At 49.4% G+C, this 16,031-nt stretch overlaps 1 protein-coding gene and 1 long non-coding RNA gene across 4 annotated transcripts in view; one reads left to right on the plus strand and one right to left on the minus strand.

Moving 5' to 3' along the window:
* Window positions 1-16,031, minus strand: part of CTNNA1 (catenin alpha 1) — a 276,028-nt gene that overhangs the window by 206,819 nt on the left and 53,178 nt on the right. The window lies entirely within an intron of this gene.
* LOC140692069 (uncharacterized) lies at window positions 7,416-15,507 on the plus strand. Its single transcript, XR_012067649.1, has 3 exons — window positions 7,416-7,646; window positions 9,302-9,540; window positions 15,355-15,507. It is a non-coding gene; the product is annotated as an uncharacterized lncRNA (long non-coding RNA).

Here is a 16,031-nt window from a genome sequence, read left to right on the forward strand (position 1 = left end):
ACAAACATAATCCCTACCCTCATGGAGCCTGCTTCCAGATGCATTTAAAATGCAAACTCCCTATTCTGGTCCACAAAGCCACACTTGGTCTGGTCCTCGACCTCCTCTTTACCTGCATTTTGTGCTCCTCTTCCCTTTCTCATGCCACAAGGCCTTCCTGAACATGCCAAGTTTCTTCCTGCCTCAGAGCTCTTGCATCAGCTGGCAGTTCCCTCTACCTGGAACATTCTTCTCCCAGATCTTCTGTTCCACGGCTGCCTCCTTCCGGGCATTTAGGTCTCTGCCAAGGGAATTTCCTAGCAGGGAAAAGCACTCCAGGTGGTGGAGAAAGCTTGTCCAACAGTCTTGAGATGGGAAATAGTTAAAGAGTTGAAAGGAAACCAGCATGGTTGGGATAAAGCGGGCAAAGGGGAGTCTGAGCTCCCCTAGCCAATCATAAGACAAAGGCTGTGATCCAGGGAGGAGTGGTGAGGGTTAGAGGAATGAGACCAAGGAAGGCCTGTATGAGAATGTGTGAGTGTATTGTGGAGTTGGTCACAGCTTCAAGTAATCAGGAAGCATTCTCAAGAGATTTATGAGTCGCAGAACCATCACCTGTGGCAAGAAAGAGGGGAAACACTGATCCAGGGGTTCCCACTTGCATTGTCAAAAGTTGCCCCTATGGTATTATCTACCCTAGGCTTCAGGCTGGAAAGCCAAGCAGTTCTCTGGCTACAAAGAAGCCCTAGGGCAGAAAGCCAGAGGGGAAGGCCAGGGGCCTGAGGGGAAGGTGCTGTCAGGTCACGGCCACGAACTGGCTGAAGCTAGAGTGGAGCTTTGTCATAGCACTGGCTGGAATAAGAAGTGAAGTCGAAAGAATTTGAAGTGGGGCACAAGAGGTGTCCCATAGAGTGAGAGTAAGAGGAACACAACTTGACGCTGGTGAGAAAGCCTGAAGAAGTGAGGGATGAGCAGTGCCCATCAGAAGAGGAGGGTGGAGGGTAGTCTGGGCAGGCAAATGCTCCCAATACAAGTGGAAGAGTGAACTGTGGTGGTCTGAGGCCCCAGGTGGGGACCCCCTCTTTGTGGGTGCCCAGCCAGGCCACTGCCTACTCCTTTGTATGCCAAGGAGGCCATTTCTCACTTTTGGGGAATTTACTAAATATCCAGTAACATCATCCCACGGAAAGGGTGAGAAGGCAGGGCATTTACATACTCCTCAAAGTACCCACATGCGACCCGCATTGGTTGAAAGGCTGGGGAGGATTCTCACGGTGTTTATCATGAGACTCTGTCCTAGTGTCAAGTGTGCACATTCATTCAGGAATCAGTATCTATTTACTGAGCATTTACTATATACCAGGTACTGTCCCAGGCAGAGGGGATGCAGAGGTGACCAAAAGAGCCAAGGCCCCTGCTCTCACCAAGCTCATATCCTGGTGAGTGATATGCAGACTTGGTACATTTTCCATGCACATTTCAATGTGTACGTGGTACAAGCATGTGCTGCCTGGTGGGGGCCTATGATGCTACTTTGCTTCTTCCATAGTCTCCCCCATCACCACACCTATCTCCTTCTCCCCCTAGCCTCACACTGTCGGCCCCAAGCAGGCAAATGATTCCAGCCCCCTTGAGCTGAGGGCCAGCTCATTCTCATTTCTCAAGTTTAATTTTGCCAACAGCCAGAGGCAATAACAGCAGCTCTGGAAATCTGGCTGCTGGTACACTGGGCTGGGATAGGCAGCCCAGAAATAATTGCCTCTTTGAGTGTTTTATTGGAATGTGCACGTGCTTCCTGCTTCTTGTGGGGACTATTCCCTCCCAGGGCTGCTTCTTAATGTGAGGAATGAATTAGGCCAGTGGGCTGCTTCAAGGAGAGCGTGGAGCATGGGTCGGCCTCAGGGCTGTACCTTGTCCATCTCCCTTCCTCCAAAGTCGTGTTATTCAAGCAGGAGTTTGGCGAACACTGCAATCCTGTCTGTCACAGGCACCAAAGCCTCACACTTTGTGGTCATACAATTTCCCCCAAGGTCAGCCCCCACTGCCTTGGAAGCCCCTTACTGTGCTGCTAAGAATGGGTGACCCTAAGACTTGGTCTGAGCTCTGAAGACTGCCTTGCCCTAGAAGCCTCCCCCTTGCTGCTGTCCTTAGCACAGGATGCCTGCTTCTCCTTCCTCTGAGTAGGGAAACAGAATGTTAATGATGATGAGTCCAGATTTTCCCGGGTGTGGAACCAGCCAGAGATCCTGGCTCAGTCTGCCAGGTCTGTGACTGCACCAAGATGGCTGCCTCCTCTGCAGCTGCTGTCAGGTGTGAGGGGAGTGAACAGGCAAAAGAGACAGTGGAGGGGAAATGACTGTAACAAAGGAGGAGGTTTCATTTGTCTGCCCCAAATCTGGTGGAGTCTTCTCAAGGTCATTGAGAGACTATCTCCCTGACTACAGCCCAGTCAGTGCCTTCCAGCCTCCCTGTGGGGATACCATCCCACACCCCTGACGTGCTGGTGCTGGGCCCTCAGATAGGTCAGTGGACACTGCGGGAGGGGCTCCACCTCCATGCAGTTATTTCAGCTCTGTATTCAGCTGAAATCCTCTGTGGTTAAAGGCTCGTTGACTGTATTCTCTCTAAAATAATGACCCTTCATCTAGGTTATGATATGGTCTTGAGTGACATAAGGGAATGGCTGTCAGTGTGTGTACAAGGAAACACAGTCCTGTTCAGTATTCCCTGGTGTGGGACACAAAGACCTCCAGGCCTGGGGAACTCCTGCTGATGCTACTTGCAGCTCCAGTCCTCCAGGAGGCCCACAGAAATGCTGTGCTATTTCATTCCTTTCCTGTCTTGGCTCCTGGAAAACTCCTACTTATTCTTCAAAATCCTGATCAAAGATCATCTCTTCTCTGAAGCCTTGCCTGATCCCTTTTGAGGCAGAGCTCATCACTCTCCTTTGACTCAATAGTTCACTCTGCAGTAGTTCACTCTGATCTAGAGCAAGTTACTAATTATAATGCAACCTTTATAAAACCGGGGTAATGCAGCCTTTGCAGGTTTCGGGAGGAATTAGAGATAATGTATATTTAAAACCTACTATTGTGCCTGGCACATGGTCAGGGCTCAGAAAATGACAGTTCTTGGAGTGATGATGGCAGTGATCACACTTTTTCAGTGGTCTGTTTACACATCTGTCACCTCTAATAGATGGTGGACTCCTTAAGGACAGAGTCACTGTTGAGTCATTGCTGTATGCATAGCACTCTGGCTGGCTCAGAATGAGCACCCAATAAAGGGTAATAAATGTCAGCATTATCATTAGGATACTTAAAATAATACTAACTGGCCTTTAGTGAGTGTTTACCATGTGCCAGGCACCGTTCCAAGCAATTTAGCTGGATTATCTCACTTAATCTTCACAGCAATCCTGTAAGGTGAAGTGTTGTCATTCCCATTTCACAGATGAGTAAAGTAAAGCTTACTGAGGTTATACAATTTGCCTGAGGTCACACTGTAAGAAGTGAGGGATAGAGGCAGTTTTAAAATCAGGTCCATGTGACTCCAGGGTTTTTGAACAACTCCACACTTGATTGCCGAGCATACTCTATACTGTGTCAAAGTCCTTAGTCCAGCTGACAACAGGGCCTGTGTGTGGGTTACTTATGTAGCCCCCGAGCCTCACACAGATCCTGGCATGAAGTAGGCTCACCAGTCAATGTTCTTTGGATAAGTAGATGAGAAAAGGAGAGGGAGAAAGGAGAAAGTCAAGGGGAGGTAAGGCCAGAAGAGGGCCTGGGAGAGGGCTGTGTCCTGGCTGTCAAATTTGCACACCCTTTCCAGGACCGGTGCCATTCCCATCATCCTACTTCCAACAGTGTTTGAAACGCTACTTATTCTCTTGGGAACAAACTGAAGCTCAGAAGGTGAGCTGACAACTCAGGTGCTCCCTCCTTCCCAGGCAGCTCCTCCCCATCCCTAGGACCCCTGACCTGACTTGTCGGGGCAGAGAGAGGTTTGCAGTACACGAGTGAGCCAGCATTTCGGAGAACAGGAAATAAAAGTAGGCTGCAGCATGTCTGTGCCTCAGAAGACCAGACTGTGGGGACCAGGAATTCACCCCCCTACCTCTGAACTCAACATTCAGGGTCTGAGCTCACTCAGCAGGGTCACGTCCAAAGTCGATGGAGGTGACTCTCTCCTGGGCGCAGCGGGAAGGTTTCTGTTCCTTTTGTCTTTTCAACACCCTATGGTGGTGGTGGGCCCTGCCTGCCCATCTGACCTCAGGGCCAGGGTTGTAGGGACTTTGACCCACTATGTCCTAGCCCAGTTCTGCTTCTTCCAGTCCAGCTTCCCTCAATTCAGAATCTAGGCAGCTATTTGGACTGCTTCACTGGAATATTCTTTAATTCTGAGTTTCTTTTTCTCATTATGGCTCGAAAATTAAAATCTCTCTGCCTTGGGCAAGTGAAGGCTGAGTGAGGGATGGCTGCCGCTGCCGCACATTTCTTATTTAAGTCAATTTGGAAACACTGACTGCTTTCTCTCAGGGCAGGTGACCGAGAGAAGAGGACAGGGCAGACTTTAGCCTCCCTCCTTCCCACAGCGTTGGCATTAATCCTCCCGTTACTCCCATAGCCCTCACTGACCTGGCCTAATCACAAATTTAATAATACCCTGGCTTGTAAAGCTCTTCCCCATGCATAATTTCCAGCTGATCCTCACAACAGCCCTGCAAGGAAGGAAAGCAGGTGTTCTTGTTCTTGTTTTTATTAATGAGGGAACTGCGGGCCCAGGGCATTTTACAGATGAAAGAGAATCCCCTGAAGTCCTTGGAGAGGGGGTGACAGGGTGGGGGTGTCAAGGTTGTGACCCCTACCATCAGGTCCCCTTGCTTCTGAGAAGTCAGCTGGGGCAAGGCTGCCTCTTTTCTCATCGCCCCCACAACACTGAAGAGGAGACCCACTCAGGAGCCATGTGACCTAGGGCACCTCCTGTCTCCTCCCTGAGCTTCAACTTCCTTATATTTAAAAGAGAGGTTGCCCTAAATTACACCTAGCAGCGCACGTGCCCAGACCCCAGGGGAAAGGAAGACGGTTGTTCTCCGTTGCTTTGCTCCATCTCTGTCCTTGGGTGGTGACCGCTCCTCCCTGTGTGAACACTGAGCTGTCTTTGCCTCGCTCTCTTCTCTTTGCCGATCTCTCCATGATTTGCCCACAGACTCAGAGGGATATTTGGTCCACATGGGTTTGTCTCCCAGTAGAGTTCCAGAACATCCCTTCCAAGAGGGGCCTGGAGAAAGTCGGGGGGGAGGGTGCTCCAGGATTATCTCAGAGCCCTAGCAACGCACTGTTTTTATCAGGAGGTGTCTGAGGCCTTTCAAAGTCTGGAACAAGTTCACTGCACTGAGGGACACAGGGTCTAGGAATGCAGACCCCGCTGCATCTCAAGCAGCATTAGAAGTTGTGTCTGCCCTATTGGCAAATGGCAGCACCAGCTCTCTAGGGGCACAGGCTCTGGTGGGAAAAGAAGTTTCCTGTTCTATGTCTGTCTCATCCTCAGCTCCCTCAGTGACCTGGTAGTTTCTGCATTCTTCTATTCTCTTTTGTGGAACACCAGGGAACCAGAGGCCCAAGGTACCACGTGACCCTAAACTTCTTCAACAACCTCATGTTTTGTTCCTGGTGTGAAATTATAGCCACTCCCACCTGCCTCTCCTCCTCCCTGAGGAGCGGGAGTTTAGGGCCAGACTACACTCTTCATCACCACCTCAACTCCAGGGGCACAGAGGACTCTAAACCTAACCTCAACCAGCAAGAGGGACAGTCTGGGCCACCAGGGGCTTCCTGAGGCTGGTGCAGGAGGGAGAGCTGTGCGAGGGAGGAGGGAATGAGAACTTCCTGAAGATAACGGCTTTGGATAGCAACCCAAAATCTTTGGATTGTTGAGGTACAGAAAATTAGACAGATCTGGGGTCAAATTTCAACTCTGCTTCAAGCTGTGAAATCTTAGACAACCTCTGGAAACCTCACTTTCCTCTTTCACTTTCCACAATGGTGATTATCCCATATTGTTGTTGCAGGACTGAATGAAATAATGTACATGAGATACTTACCGAGGCCTCCAGCCTGTATTAGGTACTCAGTAAATAGTTGCTCTTACATAGTATTAGTATCAGTATCAGCACTATTGTTGTTGATGGCGGGTTAGGAAGTGGGGATTGAAAACGGACTTTCTTGTTTGCAGAAACACTTGGACACAGTGAGTTGGTGGGGGAGGAAATCCCCAGACAGGAGACAGGTGTCTCCACCAGAAGTTCTCTGAGATCTTGTGAAAGCTCAGCCTTACCTCTCCAGTGCCATCTTGTTGACTCAGACAGACCCACAAAGGCTATTCTGTTTCCTTGTGGCAGCTCACTTTATACTAGGAACAAACGGCATCTTGGGAAATTAGAGTCACAGAGACTGGACAGTCAAGTCCCTCTTACTGTCAGATAAAGGAGCCCCTGTTCTGATTCCTGTCGGTAGCTAGGAATGATGCTCAGGCTGCCACTGAGCACAAGGGCCTGGCCAGAGGGAACAATGGTTGGGCAGTGGCCAAGACCTTAGGAAAAAAACTAAGGTCCCAAAAGAGAAACCAGAGCTTCCCCAGTGGACACTCCTTTCCTTTTGTGCCTCTTACTCTTCGCTCCTCCCCAATGCCCTGTTTCTAGCCCCACCGAACCCCATCTCTGACAAGGAGGGTGAGACCAAAGTGAGATCTCATAGGGTAAAAATTGGTACTCCTCTCCTGGGGGAGATAGTTTAGAGTGTTGGGCTTCTCCCCACAACACTAAGTCTGTGAACCTATATGATTGAAGGGCCAAGAAAATGGGGTCGAAATCCTAAGATTCTGAGAAGGGAGAGGCCACAGCAGTCAGTATCACCTCATCCCATCCCTCTCCCCCAATCCCAGTTCTTTGTTTCTTCTTTCTCTTCTGACTCTTTTCTCTGCCTCTTTCTCTTTTTCTTTCTTCTCTCCTTATCCAGAGGCTGGGTTTGCAAGTTTTCAACTTCTGTTCTTAGACCTTCTATACGTGCAGGAGTACGTATAGTATCTCTATACTCTTATCTCTTTTTGTTTTTCTTGTTCCCTCTCTTTCTGATTGTCTCAGGCAGAAGCAGGGACTCCTGCCTTCTCTGATAAGAGAAATGAGAGAGCTAAGCCCCAGGGTTTAGGCTCAGGCTCCTCAGGGACACGTGGCAGGCCCGCAGGGACACTGGGCTGTGTGGAAGAGGAAAGCATGAATTGGCACATGAGAGCATAAAGATGGCACAGACAAATGGAATGCAGTATTGATTGGGCTCTGGATGACTCACTGCCCCAAAGGAGGGATCTAGGAGGATGATGTCATAGCTGGAGCTGATGGTGACACTGGCAGCTGCACCCCATCCCTGCCCTGAGACTTCTTCTCTCATGAGCTTCTTTTTGCCTCCCCATTACAGGGCAGGGCTAGGGAAGCAGATTTCACCTTTGGTGTCATTTAGAACCACAATGTGGTTTTCTTAGACTGAGACCTTCCTTCCCACATCCTCACCGCCACTTCCTCTGCCTGTCTTAGTAGACTTCCTAATGTGCACGTGGGCATTCACCATCTCACACATGTGTGCACAATTTCGAAGTGTGTGTACAGCTTACATGTAAGTATACACACACACACACTCAAACATATTCCCACCTGCCAGCTATTTCCAACAGTGAGGGGAATACACTGGGCTTGCAAACAATGCTAGGGGACTCTAGGGGCACAATTCTCTTTGGGAGTGATCTGAGAAAGAGCTTTGTGTGCTCTTGTGTGCTGGCATCTTGATGCCATGTGCCTCTGACTTCAGGGGCCACAAACTTGAGCCAAAGTAAGCCCAGCATTTGGATAGCCATGTGTGTCCTTGAATATGTTCATTTCTGACTTCATAATCATGGGGAAAAATTGGGAAGGGATGTGGTTGGCAGGGGACAGGGGTATGTGGAGGAGGGCACTGAGTAGGGCCCAAGACTTTAGAAACTGACTCCAAGACAAATTTCATGATCATTCCTCTCTCCTGTTCACCACAAATTGACTGTATCTTTCCCTCTACATCCTGGGAAGAAAGAGTTGAATCTCACTTGTTAATTAAGTCCCAGGAATCCAGCTTAAGCTGGGGCAGAGGAAGGGTTCCAAACATGACTGTGAATATTAACGCTATGTAAATCACATGCAAATACATTGAAAGAAGAAACAAATAGCTTGTGGGTCTTAAAAAAGAACAATTCGCCTGAAGTGAAGGGAATGGAGAACCCACAGCCCTTATAATGGGGTGACTGGGTGGAGGATGAACCCACTTTAGTCCTCTGGAGATCCTAGCCTGTGGTGGAAATGGTTTGTTTGGCTATAAGCAACCAATTCACATGTATTTGTCCAATGCCCATCTGACATGGTGGCAGAGGTGGATTTTCCATTAAGCTAATGAAGCTTAAGCTTTGGGGCTACTCACTTGTACAGGCCCCATCGAAAGCCTGGACTTAATTTTATGCCTATAATTTTGTACTCTTTTTCTTAAAAAGAGCTTCCTCTAATTGTACGAGCTTTGGGACTCACAAAACCTAGGTCTACCGCCACAGTGAACAGAATAAACTCTCTGTTCTTAATTTAATTAGCAGCCTCCTTTGAGATCATCTGTCTATCAGAAATGCCCGTCTGTTTACATGGCCTTGTATGTCCCTTACTCCGGGTGGAAGACCCGGATAATCACCAAGGCTGCTCCTGGCTCCAGGACTTCACAGTTTCCTGCCTTGAGGCTGATGTTGGAGGAGGATGAAGTTAACTGCTTTGTTGTGAAAGGGAATGTGGCCCTCTTGCCCAAACTCTGAACCTCAGGGAGCAAGTACCTGATAATGAATAATAATTATACCTTACATTTCTGGAGACTTTGAGAGTTTCTAAAGGGAAAGTGTCATTTGATCTTCACAACAACCTTGAGGGAGGGAGCACATATATTATGGAGATTTGTTATAGACAAGGAAACTGAGGCTAAGAGAGGTGATAGTAAAATGGTAAGAGCTCACACTCACAACCCTGTTGTGACAGCAAGAACAATTACATGTATTATTACTGTGCTCACTTAATCTGCACAATTTTTTTGATGTAGGTACTATTATTATCATCATTTTTAGAAACGGAGAAACTGCACAGAGAGGTTAAGGAACTTGCCCTAGCCAGACTAAAGAGTAGCAGAGCCAAGTTTCAAACTCGGGCAGTCTGGCTGCAGTTCTTGCTCTTAATCAGTTCACTACCCAAACAACTCGTTTATGTTCATAGGCCAGAATTTGAATCCAGATCTTTCTGACCCCAGAGCCCTTTCCCATCACCACTAAGCACAACGACCACTTCCCTAAAGAACCAGGAAGTGCCAGCCGCTTGTGGCCAGAGGCCCAGAGGGAGGCACGAGGTGATTGGCCTAAGGATCAGTGTCTAGCCAGGGAAGGAAGGAAGAGTAAAGTGTTCCTCCTGGACTGACAGCTCAAGGTGGGCAGCGAGCCAGCAATCGCCAACTTGAGGTGAGTCTGGGGAGGCTTCTTCCCTCCTGGGCCCTCAAGACCCCAAACTATCTGACCATCTCTCCCCACGCCTGTTAATTCTCTGACAAATGAGATCAAGATTACAGTCAAGAGGTGTATTTAGGAAGATCACCATGGCAACAAAATAAAGGACGGTGGATTAGGGGTGAGGTGAGTTAGGAAACAGTTGCAAAAATCCAGAAGAGAAGTGATGAGGTCCCAAACGAAGGTAATGACTGTGGTGTGGAGAAGAAAGAAGCTGCAGGAGTGAACAAAAGAAGGGTGGACAGGGATGCTTCAAATGACACAGCCTACATTCTGGCTTCAGTGGAAGAAGAGGAATAGAGAATGTGGGAGGTGTGGGGGAAATAAACAATGAGGCCTGTAGGATGAGGAACCCCCGGAAGCTGCCAGAGGTGATAACACTCTATCTTCCTGCTCTCTGGGTCCCTAGTCAGGCTGGCTCCCCCCAGGGTCTACTCTGTGTGTGTGTGTGTGTGTATATGTGTCTGTGTATAGAAGTACCAGCCCTGAGGTCTGGGGCCACATCACAGGGAGGTAAGCTATGGGGAGCATCAGGGAAGCATGATTTAGAGTCTCATTCCCACTGCCCTTCACTGTGCTGCAAGGACAGTTCAACATAATGTGTAATTACTGCCGCCCAACAAGGCTGCACTGTACACAAAGCTCCCTACCTTCCTCCTGCTCCCTCCTGCCTGCCTTCAGACTATAAATCAGTTTTCAATCCTGAGTGCTACCTGTAAATGTTCAAGCTCAGGATTCTCGCCTCACAATCCTGCATCCCTGAGGGGTGGTTCAGACTCTGAGTGGCTGCTCTCCTCCTAGTCCTGAATCTGACATCCTTCCTATCCCCTGATTGATGGTAAGAGGGTCAGTGAGGGAGCTGGAATTGGCTCTAGGGCCCAGCACCTGGCTTGGGGAGTGGGGATGAATGTCTCTGTGTCTACCTGACTCAGCCAGGCCTGAGCTGGATGCTGCCCAGTGTGCATTTTCTAGATCATTTAGGCAAAAAAGGCAATGAAACTGACCCTTCCTCCCAGAAAGGTACCCTCCTCCCAGTCCTGCAGGATATGCCAGAAGTAGGCAGGTGGGCGCCTTCCCTAGAGAATCTCTAAAAGATAGCACCCTCATCACATGCTGATGTGGGGATGAGGAGGCACAAGCCATTGCTTTGCCCTGAGCTGGGATGGGAAATCCCATGGTGTACCTCTGGGGTGATAAAAGGACAAATCAAGAGGACTTCTTGATTCTTTGAGGACTCTGATTCTCTGTTTTAAAAAAAGATGGATGCTTTCCTTTTCCCCTTCCTGCCTCTCTTTGCTAGGATGACTGCAATGGCCTCCTCATCCCCTACCGGCATCCACTAATACCCTTCTAACACACCCTCCTGTTGAACGGAGGTTAGATCATACCTCTCGCATTCCCTGATTAAACATCTTTGTGAAATTCCCTCCTCCTTTAGGATAACACTGAATTCCTTCCCAAGGCTTACAAGACCTGACCCTGCCTGTCTTAATCAAACCAACCTCACTGGGTACCACTCATTCTCTCACTGCCTCATTCCAGTCACACTGCTTTCTGTTTCTCCAACACTCCTACCACAGGGCCTTTGCACTGGTAGTTCCTGAAACCTGAAGTGCTCTTCCTCCTACTCTTCCAGGCCTATTTCACCACCCTTCTTTGATTGCTCCATTTGAAGTAGGTCCCCCTTTCTATCTCAGCACCCTGTTTGTTCACTTTATAGTACTTACATATTGTATAATTTGTAATTCTGTATTCCTCAGCTGGTTTTCTCACTTTTTGTGGGTTTTCCCCATTAGGCTGGACTCTCTGTAAGGGCAGGAGCCACACTGTATTGTTCATCACTGTATTCCAGGTGCTTAGCATAAAGCTTGGCACATAGTAGGTGTTAATTAAATACTCTAAATGAACTGAATGCATGGGAGGTGGCTGTCAAAGGAAGTCGTATAAATTGAAGCTGATTCCACCTACCCCCATCCATCCCCACTTGCAAACAACAAACAGAGTCATCCTTCCCTAGAAGATCAGGCTTGTACCCACCCTGAGGGAACTAGAAGGAGTTCCCCAAGGGCCTTGACCTTCCTTCCTCTCCTTTGGGAAACTCTCTTACCTCTGGCCCCTCCTGGCTGTCCCTGAAGCTGCCCCTCTAACCATGGGTCAGTAGCCAGTGTTCACCCTCTCCTACTCCCCTTCAGGTCCCTGGGTTGCTGCAAATGATGGCCCATTTCAAACTGATACCTGTGCCAACTAGTGGGAGCAGAGAGGAGCAGAAGGAAGAGTGGGGGTGTGAGCCAGGGACTCAAAAATGGGAACAGGGAGGAAGGCTGAGAAGGCAGCTCTTCCACGTATTATATCCATGAAGTAAATGCAAATTAACTGAAAGCACCTTTTGAATAAGCAGCTTTTATTGAGGGAGCTGTTCTAATCCGTAAATGGCTTTACTGACCACCCGGAGCTTCCTGGTTGGGGAGGGGGGTGGGAAATATAATCGTGCTGTCAGGAATTGCTCCGCAGTGCCCTTGTCCCTGCGCTTTTAGATTCCAGACATGCTTCTTGTGGCTAATGGAACTTGCAGATCTCTAACCTCAGCTTCCACATTGCACTCCCCTCCCCAACCCTGAGTCTGGGGAGCCAGGCCCCTGGGTCTGCGGGAGGCTTAGGCTGCTGGATGCTGCACTGGGTGGATCTAGATGTTGAGTGAATCTCAGGGGCTGTAAGCAACGGAGTGTGACTACAGTGAAACGGCTCTGGGGGCTCTCTGGTATAGCTCTACACCTGGGCAAGTGAAATTTTCCTGGGCCTGTGTGTAAAGGTATGTGTGCTGTGTGTGCCGGTGGGCTTGTGTATATACATACCCTGGGAACAGGCATCACTATATGTCTGTGTGGCTGTGTATGGGTTTGCACCCTCCTCCATGTCTCTATCCTTTTGTACTCTCCTCAGCTTGTAGGGGGCTGGCCTCAGATGGGTAGTCATGCTTTTTCAAGGACTAATGATTTTTTATCAGAATGATAATGAACTGATGACACATGGAAGCTCCTGGGCTCTGGAGAAAAACCAGAGAAGAACAACTGGGAACAGAAAGGAGGTTGGTGGGCCTTGGGGGCTCAAGGACCTTACCTCTGAGAAAGCTCATTCCAGCTCTGTTCAGATTTTAGAGGGGAAGGGGATGGACAAAGGAGGCCCAGAGGATGCTGGAAATACATTATCAATATTCCCGGCCTGGCCTACCTGCCTTTTCCAGGAGCCTCCAATCCCTGCTTTGCATCTGTTGCCCTCCCAACACACTCACCTTGACCATGACTGTGAGCTGTGAGGGCTAAGGCTGGTTATTCCACCCTCCTAGCCTCTGCCCTCTAGCCCTCACTCAAAGCCAAGTCCTGTCCAGAGACAGAAGGGGGCTGCTCCTTGGTATCAGATAACAGAATTCTGAGAGGGTCAGGGACAGGTAAGCAGGCCCTGGAGCACAAATGGAACATGGACATGCAGCCTGTCAAGGCTAATTGGCTTCAACGATCTTTCATGATGGATTTTGGGCCAAGTGACTTGTCACTGGGGAAAGGAGAGGACAGTCCTCCAGAAGCTTGCAGAACTTCTACACTAGAAGGGTCTGGATTAAAAAACAGGAACTTCTCTCATTGGTCAGAGAAGATAAGTGATAGCCCTTTCCTGAAGGTTTCAGAGAGACTTCATGCAGACCTAGATTTACAGCACACAGGGGCTTAGTTCACTGGAAAGCCCCTCTATCCCACTGTGCCAATAGGCAGCCACTTTTCTCTAAGCTGGAGAGCTCCAGCCCCCTTAGCAAAGCCTGGCACATAGTAAGTGTTCAATAAATATCAGTTGATGTGACTATTAGCATAATCTCCTAGAGAAGAGTCTCTGAGGGTGGTCTCTGCAAAGAGGGTTGAACCTCTAGAACACAGGGAGACAGGAGGGATAGGGGGCATCTGAAGCAGGCATGATGCCAAGATGCTCATCTGGAGCACCAAGGAGGCAGAGGCCTTGGCCTCCACTGTGGCCTCTCCTTGCCCAGCCCTTGCTTCCCCAGGCTGTCCTCTCTCAGGGCCCTGCAGGGAGTCCTCCCTCTGTCTCTGGCAGGCCCAGTGACCTTTCTCTTAAGTCTGCAAATATATTCTTGGCAAGTCTTGGAAATAAAATTGTGCTCAACATTTGTATAGGGCTTTCTGCCACCCAGCCCTTTACAGACATTAGCTAATTAAATGGAGGAGGATAAGATGGAAGAGGGTCTGGGACTCCAGGCCCTTCTGACCTGAGCAGCTCCAGTCTTATTTCTCCTTTCTTCTTTTTCTGTAAGGTTCAATTTACTCTATAGAAGTGATTTCTGGGGAGCTGGCCATTGAATCAGAAAGGAAAGGGAGGAAGGAGTTTAAAAATATGTTGAGTAGATAAGTGTCTCCCTGAGGTCATTCTGTCCTACTGCCAGCCATATCCAGCAACTGGCTCAATCTGAGAGTGCAGATATGTGTCTTCCATGAATAGGTCAGTTACTTTGTCCCACTTTGGAGGAGGACATGAGACAGACAGTAACTTGGGCCAGAGCACGTTGCCAAAGATCCTTCCCAGAGTGCTAGGTGGACCTCTTCCTGGTCAAGGGACAGGGCCGACCTCTCAGCTCACAGGTCACAAACCTGGACAGCCCCTAGCCTGGAGAGAAGCACGTAAACCTCTACCCCCTGCTCTTCCTGGCCATTAGGGTTGGAGGGGAGCCAACCCAGCATCAGCAGAATTTCTTGCACTGCCCCCCAACTACTCCCCACTATCTTCAGACTCTGCCTGTGTCAGCAGTGAATCAGAGTGGAGCTGCCCTCCAGTGGGCAGCAAGTCAGTTCCCACCTGGAGAGGAGAGATGGGGTGGATGGGGAGAGAAAGGAGGAGAGAGAGAGAGACAAAGAGAGAGAGATTATCAGTGACTAGAACTAGCGGAAAGACCAAGAGAGAAACAAGAGACCAGTTATAGAGACTGACCTAAGGAAGACATAGGCCATATGTCAGACTGAGACTGTGGGAGAGAAGAAAGGAAGATTGGAAAGAGAGAGGAAGGAAGAAGACGATTCTCAGGTGACAATAGTGTTGAGATTGAGGATTTCTTGGCACAGCCAGAGGCAGCTCCATGTAGAAATACCCCCGGGGGGCCTGGGAGAGCCCTTGGAAGAAGAGCCATATCTCCCAGCCACCAACCCCCTCCCCAAAAGGACAGTATCCACAGGTGCCCATCTCAGATGTAGGGGCTCTTTCAAGAGGCAGACGATGTGCATTCTCCGGCCTGATCACATCACAGGTATTGCAAGCCTGGAGACTCAGCCCCTCCCTCCCCAGGCCTGCCCCCGCCCACCCTTTCCCATCAGTCTGCCTGGTGCTGACTGGGGAGTCAGCAATTCTGGGGGCCTCGCCAAATCCAGCAAAGGAGGGCCTGACCTCCCCTCACCGTAATTATCTGTCTCATAAAAAATAGGCATTGAACTTCATAAAACCAATTAAGACTTCAGGGCCAGGGCACAGGAGCAAGCAGGAGTCCAGGCAGCTCTGGCGACAGTGGGAGCCAACTCTAAGGGCAGAGCAGTACCTGACAGCTCCCTCCTCTCAGCCCCAGCCCCAAAGGCTGCAAAGCTCCTGCAGATGCAACAGAAGAGGCTGAGGTCAGACCTAAGGAAAAACTGGCAGACTGGCTGGCAAGGGCAGTGAGCACTGGGATGGTTTTTTCCCTTTTGTGACCAGCAGTCCAACAGAGCCTGGTTTCTCCCTCTATAGCCCCCGCTCTGGTTCCAGAAAACCTCAAGAGCTTCCCATCGAGTTACCAAGGCAACCACAGCCCAGCAAGATTCACATTGATGATGGAGAGAAAAAGCAGAAACTGACAGCAGCCCCACGACATGCTGCGAGGGTTGGGGCATACATCCTAGCGTGAGCAAGTGGGCAAAGGCTTTGGGCCAGAGCAGACATCCCCTGCCTCCCTGTCCAGTCAGTTCCAGGACTTGTTTTCCTACAGTTTGTGGCCAGTCCCAGGTGGGTGAGAAGACAGCATCAAAGCTTCCCTCACTGCAAGAGGGGGATTGTGGCTGGCTCTTCCACAGCTTTCCAAAATGGCCGATGCTGCGGCTCCCTACCCCTGCTTTTAAAATCCAGTGGGACTCTCTTTCATAACCACCTGCTCTCTCCCTTAGAGAGGCAGTGTTGCTAAGGGATCATGAGTATGAACTGCTTTATCAGACAGAAGTGGATTTGGCTCTTGGCCTGGTCACTTTCTAGGACTCTGTGGCCTTGGGCAAGTCATTTCTCTCTCAGTCCGTTTCCTTAGCTGAAAATGGGGATCTGATAAGTCCCCAGGACTTAATAATATCATACATATATGTGCTTGTGCGGGGCCTGGCACTGGGTTAATATAAAAAATAGCTGATAAAATTTTATCTTTATTATTACTATTTTAA

Source organism: Vicugna pacos, chromosome 3 (genome assembly GCF_048564905.1).
Source record: "Vicugna pacos chromosome 3, VicPac4, whole genome shotgun sequence".
NCBI classification, from domain to species: domain Eukaryota; kingdom Metazoa; phylum Chordata; class Mammalia; order Artiodactyla; family Camelidae; genus Vicugna; species Vicugna pacos.